The sequence below is a fragment of the Octodon degus genome, unplaced genomic scaffold, assembly GCF_000260255.1.
Source record: "Octodon degus isolate 3935 unplaced genomic scaffold, OctDeg1.0 scaffold00015, whole genome shotgun sequence".
NCBI lineage: Eukaryota > Metazoa > Chordata > Mammalia > Rodentia > Octodontidae > Octodon > Octodon degus.
In genome coordinates, this window is record NW_004524591.1 from 26,348,195 (window position 1) to 26,365,175 (window position 16,981).

General features: G+C 44.1%; 1 protein-coding gene and 1 long non-coding RNA gene across 3 annotated transcripts in view; one reads left to right on the forward strand and one right to left on the reverse strand.

Annotated features, from left to right (window-relative positions):
* Mkln1 (muskelin 1) overlaps nucleotides 1-13,148 on the reverse strand; it is a 377,765-nt gene extending 364,617 nt beyond the window's left edge. Inside the window, exon 1 of the mRNA XM_023709865.1 lies at nucleotides 13,072-13,148. The gene's annotated coding sequence lies outside the window, so the exon portion shown is untranslated. The remainder of the gene's footprint in view (nucleotides 1-13,071) is intronic.
* Nucleotides 13,149-13,247: 99 nt separating this feature from the next.
* Nucleotides 13,248-16,981, forward strand: part of LOC111815353 — a 212,463-nt gene continuing 208,729 nt past the window's right edge. Inside the window, exons 1-2 of one of the 2 annotated variants that reach the window (XR_002820048.1) lie at nucleotides 13,248-13,543; nucleotides 14,481-15,529. This is a non-coding gene — a long non-coding RNA (uncharacterized LOC111815353). The remainder of the gene's footprint in view (nucleotides 13,544-14,480; nucleotides 15,530-16,981) is intronic. The other variant, XR_002820049.1, reaches the window with a different exon arrangement.

Below are 16,981 nucleotides of genomic sequence, written 5' to 3' on the forward strand. Positions count from 1 at the left end.
AGTTTCAACAAATAATACACTGCATATATTCTTCTTAGTGGTTAATTGCTGTACATCCATCAATTAAATTTTATCAAAGGTACGTACACATGGGGAAAAAAACACAGCAGTCATGGTGTGTGCATAGGAGAAAGCATAGCACATATGGGTTTGAAGCCCTCAGAGGTTTGGGGCATCCACTGGGAGTCTTGGAATGTAGTCCCTTCCACAGATAAGAAGGCTATTGTATGCCCCTTCTCCTGTCTTTCATGTGTGTTCTTTAAAAAGATGAATTTGCCAAAACAGTTCTTGAGCAACCACATTGATCTTTTTAAGATTCTCTCCTCTTTACTGAAATCATTGATTTTGTGAGAGTATGCATTTCAAAACAGTTTACACGGGGCGCGGAGATAGCTCAGTGGAATAAGTGCTTGCCTGGCAAATGCAAGGTTCTGGTTTGATCCCTGCTACCATAAAAAAAAAAGACAGTTTACTCAACTTCAGCTTTATTTCCCAGCTCCTTGCTGGATAGTCTCAGGTCCTACAATCTCTTAACTCTCCTGCCTTATCAGTATAGTGAATACAGAGTTGCTTCATCTGGCGGTTACAATTTCAAGGGTGCCATGGTCACTTTAATTTTAAGTTGTTTGTCACTTCTGCTTTACCTACATATTCTTCTAAGTTGGTTGGAGTTAACCACAGACTAGTACCTATTCAATGAGCAATTAGTTTGAACTTAAGTCATGCCTACTTCATTTGATACTCACTTTGCACATAGCGATATTGTCAGCTGATGTGAGATAAACTGAAGCTCTCCATCACCCCTTTACTGTGCCCCTGTGCCAATAACTCTGTCATTTGTATTGGGAAAGCATGCTTGATGTTGCCATAACAGGGTCACAAGGCGTGCTTGGACTAGCTGACAACACATGGCCAGTGAGAGAAAGAATGAACCAAGACTGGGGTAGAGGTATTCCCCAGGGTCCCTGCTGGGAACACAGAAGCCAGCCTACATTAGGGAAGCCAGGCTATGCAAGACCTGGGGTTTCACACCATGGTAAAGTTCAGGAAGCTATTAATACCAGCCAGTTCAGTCTTACCTAGCAACAGGTTATCCATGAAAGGTAAGGCACAGTGTCCCACAGTGTAAGAATACACCAGGGGCCTGGGCAGTTACAATAAACCTCCTCTGGGAAAAAAGACTGGTCATAGTTGAGCTAAACAAATAGGAGTTGTAAGGGAGGCTAGGGCTCAGAGCAGGGTCTCACACATAGGGGGAAACTGGGTTGCAATGGTCAGAGGGAGAGTGGCAGCAGTCGGGTAGAAGCCCAGAACTGGGCAAGCAAAGGGGTGGTAGCAGACCTATCGGTGTCAGAGGCACACAGCTGGCATGACTGGAAGGAAACAAGATGCGAGGGGCACAAAGATGATGCGCTTTCTCCACAGTCATAATTGGCATCAAAGTAATGGGGAGTCTAGGAAGCTAGATCTCAAGGTGGAACTTCTTAGACAATCCAGCAGCTCGTTGCTAGGGAACAACTGGCCAGATGTCTTGTATGCTTTTGTGACAATGTCACTTCTGCTTTTATTTTTACCCAAATGTTTTCTGCCAGCCATCTACTCTCAGATGTGAGTTTCCATATGTGTCCATGACTTCAGGACTTCCAAGGTTATTCTGCTCTGCCTCTGATGGAATGCTTTAAGCTTTCAGGCTACCATATTACAACAGCTATGATTTATTAATTGCTCACCACGTCCCAGGTACCACACGAGCTGACTTGCATACACTACCTGATTTAATTCTCACAGCTTCCTTCAGAGGTAGTTATTATTATCCTCTTTCTACACAGAGGAAACTGAAGCTTCTATGGTTTATATAATCAGCCCAAGGTCACACAACTGGGATGCAAAAGAGCTCAGATTTAAACTGAGGTTTTTTTTTTTTTTCCAGACTGTGCATTTATTGCTTCAAATGACAACGTTTATCCATTTATATGGTTACACACCCAAACAATTCTCACTGAACTTATCAGCCACTAGATTTTTCACCTATCTACCTACCCATCAGTGATCTAACTTCTTTTATTTCTAACTTTGTAATACACACCACTGCACTATTTAAAATTTAGACCAAGAATAATGCATTGAATGGGGCTAAGGATACAGCTTTGTGGCACAAGCAGTTCCCTGGCAAGCACACAGTCCTGAATTCGATCCCTGGTACCACGAAAAAAGAAAGAACAATGTATTTAGCAAATGAAGTAGGGAAGTTCAAAAATGTGATTAGCACTACCATTTCCTCTCTTGGTTTAGGTATTTGTATTTTGCAGTTTCTATATAAAAACATAGCCAGGAATCACTTAATGATGGGCATGTATTCCAAGTAACTGTTCTTTGGAGATTTTACCACTTTGCAAGCATCATAGAGCATACTTACACAAGCTACACACTGCATAGCCTACTACATACCTAGATTATATGGCATATTTACATATATATAATATGAGATATTTGATCTATATGATATACCCTGTATTTTCCTTTCTTCTAAGACAGTGGTGGCAAGTATATGGCATGCATGCCACAGTAGGCTATTTTCACTAAAAGCTCTAAAAGGTTTGCCATCACTGTTATAGGCCAATCGAAAATGAAAAATAGAGATTTAAGAGCAAGAGAAAAAGATGTACCAGACAATGTTGATGTACTCTGGTATACTGTTATATTATAATTTCTTGGTAAGAGTGCACTCTAAGATCATGATATAGAATAGCCAATACATAACTTAGCAACATAGTCACTTATTATCATCAAGTATTCTATACCATATAGAATTGTATGTGCTGCCCTTTTATGTGGCTAACAGTGCAGTAGGTTTGTTTACACCAGCATCTGGATAACATGTTGTGCTAGAGTGTGCTGGTGGCTGCATCATTAGGTGTAGGAATTTTGCATCTCCATTATAACCTTATTGGTCCGCCATATGAGCAAACCATTGTTACATGGTACGTGACTGTAAATATTCATAGACATGATGCTACAAGGAAGAGAAAAAGCAAAGTGTTCAATGAACATTGAACCAAGGGGACATACTTTACTCTTGCCTAAGCCAGAAGCAAGCAGTGTGTTTATATGTTCAAATAAATTTGAGAAGTTAAAAATTTTTTTCTTTAGAAGTCCAAATCTGGACATCTTTTTCATAATATGATGTTTATGTTTGTCTTTGCCTAACTATGGCCTACATGCCAAGCCTGTTTCTGTTTAGCTTGTGAAAAAAGAATGTCTTTCACATTTTTAAATGGTCGCGAAAAAGTCAAAAGGAGAATATTTGGTGGTATGGAAAAGTTACATGAAGTTCTATTTCGGTGTTCACAAATAAAGTTTTATTAGTACATGGCTGAGTTCATTCATTTATGTACTGTCTGTGGCTGCTTTCGCACTGTCTTGGCAGAATGCAGTAGTTGGACAAGAAACTGTATGGCCAGAAAAACCCCAATCATTTTCTATCTGGCTCTGTAGAGAAGTGTGCCAATCTTCAGGGTAACTGACATATGCTCTAATAGCATTTTACATATTGTTTACATAATGTATTATTTAATTTTCTTCTCACGTGAGGCCCTTCTCTTTTATTTTGCAGATTTCTACATTCCCCAAACAAAGCCAAACTTTTTCTTCGTCCATATTCCCTGTAGTCTCTTCAGATAGCATCAGTGTGTTGATGTAGAAACAACAAACAGAGAAGCTGGTATTTCTCTAAGAGATTATAAGTCTCTTCCTGCCAAGAGTCACCTGACCCTGTGATAGGAAACCAGGGCTGGGTGTCCCAGGAGTGGCTGCAGTGTCCTATAGAGCTGTAGTGGCACTGAAGTGGATTCCTCAGGTGCCATCAACTGATTCAGCTTGGGGTGATGGGATCAGATAGATGAGTGAAACCAAACTATTCTTTTTGTTATCACTCAGGACCTAAATAAAGATAAAAATGGATTTGGATTGACCAGGCACAAGTATTACCTAGCAAAATATTTTGGAAGGCACTTATCAGCACTGTGAGTGTTCAACTCCCATGTTTAGTTCAAGGGTAACAGAGACCACAGAACTTACTTCTGTTTTCCAAGATCAAATTGGACTTCAAGTGAATTTGCTTTGTTTGCTTATTTTTTGATGTGCAAACATAAATTCTATTGTCTTTCTGTGTATCTTTCTATGTTTCCTTGTTCTTCTCCCAAATTAAAAAAAAATTTACTGATTATTCTAAGTGAGGTGTGCAGTAAGCCATAGGTTACACATGCTGAGCTGGCCACTGAGACTGGGTGTGGTGGTGCATACCTGTAATCCCAGCACAGGGGAGGCTAAAAACAGGAGGCTCACTACAAGTCTGAGCATAGTGAGACCCTGTACCAAATAAATTTTTAAAAAATAGAATTCAAATAAAATAATCTCAACTCAAAAGGAGCTTTGAGTTCATGAGACTAACACAGAACAATGATCTTCCTTGAGCTTTGGCATGATGTAACAGATTGATTCTCCTCAACACGCTTGGGTCTTTTGGCCCTATGGTTTCCTAGTTTTATTTCTGGGATTTCTGATTCTCAGTCTCCACTGTCATCTCTCTTCTATTCAATCTCTACATGATTAGAACTTAGTCCTGGCCCTACTCATCTTTTGATCCTACCTGTCATCTCGAGGCCATCTTCTTTCAAATTTATAAATCCAGCTCTAGAAATTCTGAGCTTCAGAACACTGCCTACAAACTTGTAGTGGACATCTGTCCACTTGGTACAGGTGTACCAGCCTGTGCACTTGGATAAAACTTTTGATTTTCCCCTATAATTCTGTGTCTGTCCTTAGATTCCCCATCTTGGTAGCTGACACTTCTGTTTTTATATCCAATCTTGAAAGCATTCTCAAGTCCACCATGACAGAATCCCTCTTTCTATAACTCACCATCTCCAATCAACCAAAGTCATCAACAATAATTGTTTTGGATTCTTATCATTTCTGTCTCTGCATGCCACTGGTTTCAGCGAGGTAATTATTATCTCTTACATAAACCCCTTCCAACTAGTCTCTCTACATGATTTTACCCTGTTTTATTTAATCTTCCCACAGATAATGACTTTTCAAATAAAAAAATGTAAATGCCTTTCAAACAGACATGCAGGCCTAGCAAAACACATATACGAATTTGTTTCTTTCTTTTTTTTTTTTTTGTTTTGGTGGTACTGAAGATTGAACCCAAGGACCGCTGAGCTAGATCTCTAGCCCTTTTCATTTTCAGACAAAGTCTTACTAAATGACCCACGCTGGCCTTCAATTTGGAATCTTCGTGCTTCATCCTCCCAAGTAGTCAAGATTACAGGCATGTGCCACTATACCTGGTCATATACGGGTCTTCATCTTAACTTTTTTACATAGTAATGCTTCATGACAGTCTCTGAATATAAATATGTCCAGAGGTGCATCACAAATCTTTATGGATACCTACTTTTCACTTATATAACTGCATCATAATTTATTTAGCCAATTCACTTTTTTGTGGATTCTCTTTTGATAGCTGTTTGCAGTTACTGATGACTATAAATAATGCTTCAGTGAATGTCCTAGGCAGATTCATCCTTCAATGAATGTCCAAATCTATCTACTAGATAAATATATAAAGGTAGAATTGCTAGGTCAAAAGCTTTGTACATTTGAAAGTGTGGTATGTACCACCAGGTCACCCTTCAAAGGATGGCATCAACTGTCCTTCCCTCTGACGTGCAAGACCACGCCTGACCAGCCAAGTGTTAACTAAATGTTAGAAATTTTGTCAACTTGATATATGAAGAGTATACATTTCTTGCTATGACAAAAGTGAACACTGTTACATATTTTAAATATCTCTTTGTATTTCCTTGCCTATAATCTGCCATATCTTTTGCCTAACTTTCTAGTTTTCAGTGTTCTTCTTATTGATTTGTAGGAGTGTTTTGATTTCTTCTTACATAATCTAATTTCTAGGTTCTTTCAGAAATTCTTTTAAAATTCTTTACATTCTGGTCAAGTTTTATTCTAATAATTCATGGTAACCAAGGGCTTCCCCCACCCCAGGGGCCCCCACAAATGGGGTGTGTGTGGATGTACAGAAGCTCAGACTTGCTGAAAGTAGCCTGACAAAATCACCTTTATTTTCTAACAGCCCAATGAGGAATGCACTATTACGAACCAGAGTGAATGTGAATGTCCAAGTTAGCTAGAAACTCTTAAAAAAAAAAATCTTCAAAAGAATCTTAAAAAAACCCTTCCAAAATCTTAAAAAAACTTCCAAAATCTTAAAAAAAATTTAAAGAGGATAGAAAATAGGAATAGTAAAAAATTAGAAATGATACAGAATTTCACTGAACTAAATAATATGAATTCGACAGTATTTGTTCTGTCGCATGGTGTTGTCTTCAACTTAGTTGTTTAGATTACCAGAAATACGCATGCAAAATTGAAAAAAAAAGTTTTAAGAATTTAAGAATAGAGAAAGAGGAAAAAAATTACAAAATTAACTGATCCTTTCCCTAGACCAGCAGAAATTCTCAGTACAATGATCCAAGCCTCCCTGCATCTATAGAGATATCTCTTCTTTTCTCTCTTTCTTGTCCTTTTCTTCATCTCAATAATTTCTTCCTTTTGAACAGATTCATTCCCTTTTCACAGTATTCATTGTTCCTTTCAGATTTTATTTACTCTTTTATGTTCTTACTCTAGCGAGACAATACGATGTTTGTACATGCAGGTCTGATTTATTTCACATAAGAGAGTATGGTCTCTAGTCCAAAATCTTAAATGTCTAGTAATACATAATCCACCAGACTCCATTTTTCTCCTCCTCCTTCCTCTTCCCTTTCCTCCTCTTCTTCCTCTTCGGTCTTCTCTTTCTCCTTTCTGCCTTGTCCCTATTTTTCTTCTTTTGGCTGTACTGAAGATTGAACCCATTGTAGTCTAGTGCTCTACCACTAACTATATTCCCAGTCTTTTTTATTTTTATACAAGGTTTTACCAAGTTGTCCATGTTGGCCTCAAACTTGCAATTCTTCTGCTTTAATCTCCCAAGTAGCTGGATTATAAGGATTTACCACCATTCCCAGCTGGACTAATCCTCTGTGAATGTGTGTGTGTGTGTGTAGGGGGACACTGGGGGTACAACCCAGGACCTTTACAGTGCGCTACATCCCTAGTCCTTTTTAAAATTTTGACACAGGTTCTCACTAAGTCACCAAGATGCCTAGGTTTGGTTAGAATTTGTGATCTCCTGCTTCAGTCTCCCAGAGTGCTGGATTACAGGCATGCACCACCATGCTGGCTCAGACTCTGATGCTTTTTGTTTCCTTTCTTTTTTTTTTTTTTTTTTTTTTTTTTGTAGTAGTATTAGAGATTGAACCTTGGACCTCTGCACTGAGCCACACCTGTATCCCATTGATTGACTGATATTTTGTGACAAGATCTCTCTAAATTGCTAAATTGTGCAGGTTGGGCTAGAAATGATAATCCTCCTACCTCACCCTCCCAAAGTGCTAGGAGGACAAGTATGTGCCACCACACCTGAATCAGACTTTGATTCTCTTTCTGTCTTTCTTTCTGTCTTTCTTTCTTTCTTTCTTTCTTTCTTTCTTTCTTTCTTTCTTTCTTTCTTTCCTTTTCTTTTTTCTTTTCTTTTCTTTCTTTCCTTCTTCCTTCCTCCTTTCCTTTCCTTTTCTTTCCTTTCCTTTCTCTTCGTTTTGGAGACAATTTCTTGCTAGTAGTTCAGGCTAGACTGAACTCATATGTAGTCCAAGGCTGGCCTTGAACTCACAAAGATCCTCTTGCCTTAGACTCCTGAGTGCTGGAATGAGAGGCGTGCACCACCACACCTGGCAGACTGTGATCCTTGATGAGTCTAATTTCTATTAATTGGTTCTAGAGAAGTCTTTACCATAAAGCAATAAAACCAGCAGTAGTAGAATGTTTCTGTAATGAAGTTCTATTATGATGAAAAAATGCATATGATGATTGGAAAGGTGGGCAGAGGGGAAGCCTTCGAGTGGAATGGTCAGGAAGGTCTTGTTCCAGAGACGACCTTTAAACAAAGACCACAAGGATCCAAAAGCTATCCCAGGGAAAGGAGATAACTGGAATAAGCCCTTCAAGGCAAGAGCAGAGTCAGTGTATCTAAGAAACAGAAAAACGTCCATGTGGTTGGAATCAGGGTACAAGATGGGAGGTGAAGTTAAAAGTGGGGTGTGAGGTGACTCCCATACTTCACAGGCCAGGAAGCTCCTCTGAACTTCATTCCAAGTGCAATCAGAGTATGTGGGGGGTTTCTAAGACGAGTGACGGAATCTGATCTGTGTTTTTATATCTGACTTATGTCACTCTAGCTGTGGTACAGAAAATGAGAAGGACCACAGTAGCAGGAAAAACATTTAGAAAGCTATTATGGAGCACAGAAGAGAGATGGTGGTGGCTTGGAGGAGGAGGATAGCAGTGAAGATGGACAAGTTTTGGAATGAGAGGTCACCTAAATTCTCATGGATGGATCATGAAAGCTGATAAAAAGAGAAGAATCATGAACATCTGCATGTTTCTTGGCTGAAGCAATTGGTGGATGGTGGTATCACTTAATTTGAAGAAGGTCAAAAGAATCTGGACTGCTACATTATTTCCTTTTGCTCCTATATGTCCTTATCCTCACAGACCATGACTTTAAATATTTTTCCCAATAACTGATACCTTTACGTTCTTTCCCTATTTGCCCTTTAGTGCTTCTTACCTAAAAGAACTTCTCACCCCTCAATCCACTGCAATCTGGTTACTATCTACCTTTTACTCATAAATATGTTTCTTGCCAAACATGCCAATGACCTTCTTGTTGCTAAATACACGGACTTTTCTGCCTCATTTCTCTGGATCTCTCTGGAGTCCTTAATGCTGTTGTTTCTCTCTCACCCTCTGCGTTCCCTGTTCCTGGTTCTCCTATCTATTGTTTCCCCTGAGTCTTTCTTTCCTCACCTCTGATATTTTTATAGCGTTCCCTACTAAGCACTCTTCTTTCTTTTTACTGGGTTTTATAGGCATCCCAGCAATGCCTATGAACTATCAGTTACTCTGATTGGCTCTCTCTCCAGAGTTGTAGATCCTCCTGTTCAGTTATGTAGTTGATGGCTTCACTTTGACACATATGTATACTTCAAACTCAACATATTTAAAATTAAACTAATTACCTTGCCTCTCCTCAGGTAGGTCCCCATCTTGATGAAAGACACCACCATCTTCCCATTTATGTAGGCCATAAATCATTCACTATTCCTTAATGCTACAGATATAATCAATAATCAAGTTCAGTTGCTTAGCTGTCTGAACTACCATATCCTTCCCTTCTATTTCTACTCTTGCTGCTTTAGTTTGCATGTCCATTTTGTTTTCCATAATGCTCAAATAACCTCCTAGTCTCCTTACTTATAATTACCAATAAATTCTTCAAACTGGCAGGCTCTTTCTAAACTGGACATACGATCATGTTTCATTATACTTCTTAAAATTAATCAGTGGTTTTCCCTTGGCCTTAAGCTAAATTCAAACTTCTTTAAAAAAAAACAAACATATAAAGTCTTTTACCATATAAAACCAAGCTAATCTTTTCAGATGTAAATTTCAGGATTTCTGCCATGCAGTGCTATAATATTCTTCATTGAGAATCTTCTTCCTGTGGGCACTGTCCTTTATGCTCAACTTTCTGGGCATGCCTCTTGAACATCGAGGTATTTACACAAAATACTTTCTTGCTTGGAATACCTCCCTTTGAATTTGCCCATCTGTCTGGCTGACTTCGGTTCATCCCTCAGTACTCACCTCAGACTCATCCTTTATACGCATGTCCCTTCCCTGTTCTTCTGTATCATCTCACAGTTGTGTGATCAACTGTGTACTCCTTTGCCTCCTCAACAGATTGTAGGGTCTAGAGGCCATGGACTGTGGTCCTATCCATCTCTGTATTCCCAGGACTAGCACAGTATTTGACACACTGTAGGCACTCAATAATGAATAAAGTGGCAGAGTTGGGTTTCAAAGTCAAGACTTTTCTTTCCACTATAAATCTTACGTTTCTTCATGCGAATTCTTAATAAACTGAATCTGAAATTTGCTTAACTCTAAATTAAGTATGTTTTTGCCTATCACTAATTAAAGACAAATAAATTACTGGGTGCCTAAGGATTCAGTGAGTTCCTTGTTTATTTTTTTATAGCCCTTCCTCCATCATGCCATTGCTTTGCTCATCGAAGTACAGTGGGTGAATGTTAGTCAGCTTTCTGTCACTTTGAGAAAATATCTGAAAATGTCAACCTGAAGGACGAAAGATTTCCATATTTTGACCCAAGGTTTAAGAGGTCTTAGTCTGTGCATGGTTGGTTCCAAGTCAGAAACATCATGGAAGAATGCTGTGGCAGACAGCTGCTCACCTCACGGCAGCTGGGGAGCAGAGAAAGACAGAGCAAGCAGTGTGGACAAGGCTGTGCCCACTCAGCGGCCTGCTTCCTTCGGTGAAGCACTATCTCCTAAGTTGCATCGCCTTGCAATAATGCCATCAAATGATGAATCCCTCAGTGCCAGGCATGATAGTGCATACAGGTAATCCCTGCATGCAGGAGGGTAAGACAGGAGAATTGTGAGTTCAAGGCCGGAGTGGCTCTACCCTGTGTCAAAACACCCCGTGCCAAAGACCCTGTGTGAAAAAAACCAAGAAAAAAAAATTAAGTCCATCAATAACTTAATACGATGATGAAATTAGAGCCCTCATGATCCAATCACCTTCCAAAAGCCCTATTTCTGAATAAATGAGTCTTTTAAGCAGAATTTTAGGACCAAACCGTAACAGTGAACTGCATCTAACATAACTACAAGACCTTGCTTCCTTTTCATTCTCTCTCTCTCTCTCTCTCTCTCTCTCTCTCTCTCTCTCTCTCTCTCTCCTGCTTTTTTTGGGGGGGATAGTATTAGGGATTGAACCCATGGCTTTCAAACTGAGCTACATTCCTCAGACTTTTTAAAAAAATTTTTAGACAGTGTTTTACTCAGTTGCCCAAACTGAGCAACTGTGATTCTCCTGCTTCAGCACCACAGAATGCTGGGATTTTAGGCATATATTATCAATCTGGGCTCACACATATCATTTTCAAAGAGCTGTATTTTCCATCTAAATGAATTATCCACATGAGAACTTGCCTATTTATATAGTCTTATACCTATAATATTGTCTTTGTAATATCCTTGGTATAAAGAGGAAGGAACTGGGGAAGGGGTAAGAGTGTCTTGCCCAGGAACATAGAAGAATCGGGAGAAAGACAGTACACCAGTGATGGGGTTTCCTATTTGCAGTGTAGTCCTATAATCATACTTTGTTCTCATAAGGCCACAATGCTAGCCCAAGCTTATTTGTCCTTCCTGGGCCTGGATCCCATTCAATTATATGCCTTATTTAGTCAAAACGACTTCCCCAGCTTGAATGTGTATTTTTGTGTGTGTGCTTCATTTTAGAAACATCATATCTACTCTTCACTTGAATTTGTTTTAGTTCCAATGCCGAAGACTGAAGATTCTGAGTAAAAGAAATAAAGATGGATTTTTCTAGGTCTTACATTTCAAGAATGGTTTTCTCAAATGGCTAATTAAGTAGACTGGCGGTCTACCTTATTTTTCAAATGATGACGTTTTTCATGGGAATTAGACTTTAATTGGTATAATTTGTTTTGAACTGAAAGCAAAGCTTTCTTTCCAAGAGGACGGGCTTGACAATGTTTTACCAGCTAGTGCTACCAGACCAAATATAAACCAGTTCTGAGAAACAGGAAGTGAACCTGACTGGTCTAGTCTGAGTGTCCCTGGCAATGACGCAAATACAGAAATCAAATTAGGAAAACAAGGTATGTGGGTAGGAGGCCGTTGATGATAATTCAAGATGCTACAACATAAGCAAGAAAGCCTTTAACCAAATGCCATTCATTTTAATAACACCCCGAGCAGTTTGATTTCCACCTAACAGGCTGGTGATTAGAGAGCAGGATGAGCCCGAGTTCCCTAGCAACCGCATGTGCTTTTGAGACAGTCATTAGCCTTTCAGTTAATCCCATCAACCCCTTACTTTTAAATGTATGACTGACATTTTTTTAAAAAATGATGTTTCAGAAAGTGCTTTTTAAAATTTCTACAAGCGAAATGGGAAGAAATAATAATAATAATAATGCGTAGTGGTCCTGCGAATTGTATTAGATGAAAAAAATAAGGTTCATATGTGTGCAGCCTATTCCTCCGCATCCTCCTTCCACATCCCTGCGCTCAGCCCTAAGCTTTGAGTCCCCTAGGGTCAAAGGCAAAGGAGGTGAGTTTTGGGGGAGTTGAAGGCATCATGCTACACGGAGCACCGTCTCCCCAAGCATAGCTCTTAAGGTGGGGTGGGCGCAGGGCATGCAGTCTGCGGTTGGTGCTGTGGGGCGGGAGGCTGGCAGCAGGGTGGGTGGGAAGCTATACAACACGTTTTCTTTCTCTTTAAAGCACAATGAATTATCCTGGTCGAAGGAGCTCAGGGAAGGAGGGCAATGAGGGAGATGAAGCCCTTTTTCCTATTGATTGTTTAATTGCACCAGGGGCTGTTTGTCTAGGGCCACTGGCCAAGAGCATTATTTTCGTGGCTAAAGTGAGGCTGGGCAGGTTTCCCATTCCTTTGCCTAGTTTTGAACAAGACAATCCAGAAAGCGCAGCAAGGCTAGACTAGGAACATGGGGTGTGTTGGCTTTTGCTATTCAGGGCGACTGACTGGGTGATGTTTCTCCAACTCTGAATCATTGCTTCCAGCTCAGTCCCGAGTTCGGGATGCACAACTCCACCCTCGGCGCAGCCTGGGTCAACTGTGGGGCGTTATTCGAATAGTGGTCATGGCTGCCTTTGGCTGGTCATCCTTATTGCAGCCGGGGTCCCTCTCAGCTGAACACTGGAATTCTTTACTTGGGACGACGTAGTTCCAGGTGCTCCCACCACCCCGCCGGACCCCCCTGTGCGCTCCCTTCCCAAGGCGACCACCTGCGCCGCCCCACTTACCCTCTGCCCCGCGGGGAGGGCCCCTCGGGTGGCGGAGCCCTCCCTACTCCCGGGCGGCTCTGGGGGAGGTCGGTGTTTGCCTCCAGCCCTTAGCTACCGGAGGATCAGGTTCCTCCCCTCCTCCCCCTCCAGCTCCGGCCGCCGCCGCCGCCGCCGCCTCCTTCTTGCATGACACAGCAGAACCGCAGCTGCGGCAGCGGGTCCAAACCATCCGCCCAGGAAGCGCCGCAACCCGGCCTCGGGAGGGGCGGAGGGGGCGAGGCAGGGGCCTCGGACCAAGGGGAGTCTTGGTCTCACTGTGCACCACACACTCTTTTTCCCAGAAGCGCAGGGCCACGCGAACAAAATGAGGTTCAAGCTGACCAGGCCAAGCCGTGGAGGAATGCTGGGCTTGACCGCAGAAGGGATGGGACCAGAGAGGAGGGTGTCAAGGAGACCCCAGTAAGGGGCAGCACATTTCAGGTAAAGAAAGGTAAGGAGAGGCCTTTAAGTCAGACTTAAAGGAGGTGATGGGTCAGACTGTGGAGGAGATGAAAGGAGGTCAAACAGAGGTAAGGAGGTAGAGTTGCGTTAGAGAGACCGAGCTGGGAAAAGGGTGGGGGCAGGGAGCCGAGGGGAAGAAGGCTGGGAGGGAATATTGGGGGCCAGGGGGAGTCCTGAGTGAAGCACCCAGGCCAAAAAAAAGGGGGTAAGCTGGAAGGGAGGCAAGGGCAGACAAGGAGAAAGGGATGAAGAATTAGGCATGAGATTGCGAGGTAAAAATGGAGGGATTTATGGAATCTGAAGAGATGCTATGAGGATCATTTATCATGGCTGAGGAGGTAAACTGATGAGGTGGAAAGAAATACAGTCAAGGCAAGGCCGGAAGAAAAAGATGAGCTTTCATCCCACTCTAGTTTCCTGCAAAGTTTTTTTTTTCTTCATAATTTTGCCAATCCAGCGTTCCTTCTAAAATGGAAAAGCATGAACCAAAACACAAAAATAGCTATCTAGCTTAGATTCATAAGATAAACATTTTCATGGTCCATCAACACTTTTAAGACAGAGAATTACGATTTAAGGTGGAAACCCCAAAGGGGGTTGTGAGTCAGTAATACCAGAGTACTGAAAACTGATAGTTTCCACACGTCACTGGACTTGAGTAAGTCAGAGTTGTTGTTAAATAGTTCAATTTTGGAAATGAGGACAAAACACGAGAAAAATGCACGTGCTCCTCACTCTTCACGCCTATATGTATTTGTGTAATAGCTAGTGTCTACCATGTATGAGAGGGGAATGTTTTCCTGATTTTTATTTCCAATAAAACATCACACATTTTATTAGCAGATCCTCTGCTTGTCACCATTTTAAAGAATATGGTCAGAAAAGTAATGCAAAACTGCCACTTTGGTTTTGTCTGTACCTTTCAGGTCCTGTCTTCATACCTCACTTCCTGACACAAACAAGTTTTTACTGTTGTCAGCAACAAAGCCCTAATATAGCTGCGGAGGAGAAAAACAGCATTGCATTTTTGTCTCCTGTGAGCATCAACAGTTACCGGAGGAATGTAATTCCACAAAGCTTTAAAACTGGTGCTGATGGTAATTACGTATCAAAAGCCTAACTCTCTGTTACTGTTTTGGCATTTCTACAGTGATATGGAACTAAACTCACAGAGGGACAAATCTTTTTTTTTTTTTAATTTAATCAGGCCGGCTAGAAAACTCATTGCTCTTTGGGGGAAATAAAGTAGGAGCCACGAAATGTCATTTTAACAGAGCGTGGGTTTTGTGACTGTAGAAAAGGATTTAAGGACGCTCCTTCTGTTCGGCTTGCTGGGTAGGAGCACAGGCTGCACGCACGTACCGACGCCACAGCTCCCGGATGCTTCCCCGAGCTTCTGCAGCGCCAGAAGCACCTTGGGGATGCAGCGAGGGGCTCCCGATGGGTGGTGGTACAATAGCTTCGGCCGCCGCCACCAGTCCTGCCGCTGTTGTTGCCACTGCAGTCACGTGGGAACCCCTTTAAGTTTCCATAGAGGCCTCTCCGGTGTCACATGATGGACATGATATGATGAAACAACATTGTGGCGAGGAAAGCATGAGGAGAGCCCACGGCTACAAAAACAAGTGAGTGAGAAGAGGTGGGAGGAAGAGAAACTACGCCACCTCCCTTGCAGCCGAGCGCACGCAGAAGCCCGGCGTGACAAGTGGGCGACGGCGGGGGGCGGGGAGTCTGGGGTCCTCGGCCCTGGCCAGAGCCCCCCGCTGCCCATCGCGCCGCGGAGAGCAACTTTGCCGGCAGCTCGGCCACCAGACCTGCACCTGTCTCCAGTCTCCGTCACTCCTCGTCATCATCCCGGGGAAATTCTCGAAGAATACGCCGTACAAATTACGTGCGCATCATTTTCCTCCGGCGTCTCACTCGCTCGGGAGGAAAGGACGGGAATGGGATGGAAGCGGCGTGCGTCGGCCGGGAGGTGAGTTGAGGAGGGTGGGAAGCCGGTCGAGGAGGACCTGGGGCCGGGGTGTTGTTCGGCTTCCAGCTCCGGGGGCTGAGGCAGTCGGGTTCGGTCGCCAACTGGCAGTACTTCTCCGCGGACTGCGCGGATACCGCCCGCGCCCCCCGCCTCCTCGCGGGTGCCCCGAGGGCTCTGCAGCCCCCAGCCCGGGGGTTCGGCCGGCGAGCGAGGAGAGAAGGCCGGGCGGTGCGTGAACCGGGCCTGTCGGAGCTATTTCGCCATGTTTGTGTTGCTAAGAGCACTTTTTTCCCCTTTGCGGTGGCTTCATGCCACATGGCTCCTCCGGAGCTGCTGCCGGGTAGAGAGCGAGTGTTTTTTTTTTTTTTTTCCTTCAATGTCCGCATTCCAGCTAATGTTGCGCAGATAAAATTCAAACTTGAGGTAAACAGAAGAAGAGGAGGAGGTGGAGGAGGAGGAGGGGAGGGAGGGGCGGAGGGGGCTGTTTCCATTTCGAGATCCCACCTCTTCACTCCGCGGAGACCGACTTCCCGAACCTGGAGACAACTCTTGCCTTCCTTCCACGTCGCCCACCTTAGCTGTCAACAGGAAATCGGGGCAGGGGACGCGCTTCTGGGAAAGGACGCGGGGTGCGGGCGCTCGGGCAAGGCAGCCCTCGGAGCCCAGCCCTCGGATCCCGAGGGACGCAGGATGCCCAGGTTTGCTTGTGGGCGTGGGGGCGGGCGGCGCTCCCGGGTGGGGCGAAGGGGTTCTGTGCCCCCTCCAGGGACTTGGGACTCTGGGGCGCATCGCCGCCACCTCGCACCAGGCGCGGGTACCCTGCAGGCGGCGTGGGTGCGGCCCAGGGTTTCCGGACGGCGGGTCACCGGGCAGGTGTGCTGGTGGCGTTTTGGGAGGCTAAGTCTCCCTTTCTCGGGAGGACGGTGGTGGTGATAGTGGTCAGGAGCGAGAACATTAAAGCGAGCGCGTGGGGTCCAACCGCGTCTTCCGTTTTGCTTTTGGGGTTTATTTTTCACGCGAGAGGGGAGAAGCCAAGACGTTGCCCCTGCTTTAATTAACTGTGTTTCAGCCCGCCGCTGAGCTGCTGCGCAAGTGGCAGGAGGGCGAGGAGAGCTTTGTCATGTGAAGCCGTGGGCTCTGACAGCTTGGAGCGCGGCCCCCCCGCCGGCGGCGGGCGGAAGGTGTGGGTGGGGTGGTCCGCGGAGGCTGACGTCCGACGCGCGGTGGGGGCGGCTCGGGATCCCTCGGGGCGAGAGCCGGGGTCCGCAGCCCGAGCCCCGCGCCCGAGGGGGGCTGCGGAAGCGGCGGAGTTCGGAGCCGGGGGCGAAGTGCGCGGCGGAGTCGTGACGGGGGTGACACGCAGCAGGCGGGACGCAGGGCCGCGCGCCTCCCACGCAGGGCCGGCGTCCGCGCCGTGGGCGGGTGCGCTCTCACGGGCCCGCTCCCGGGAGG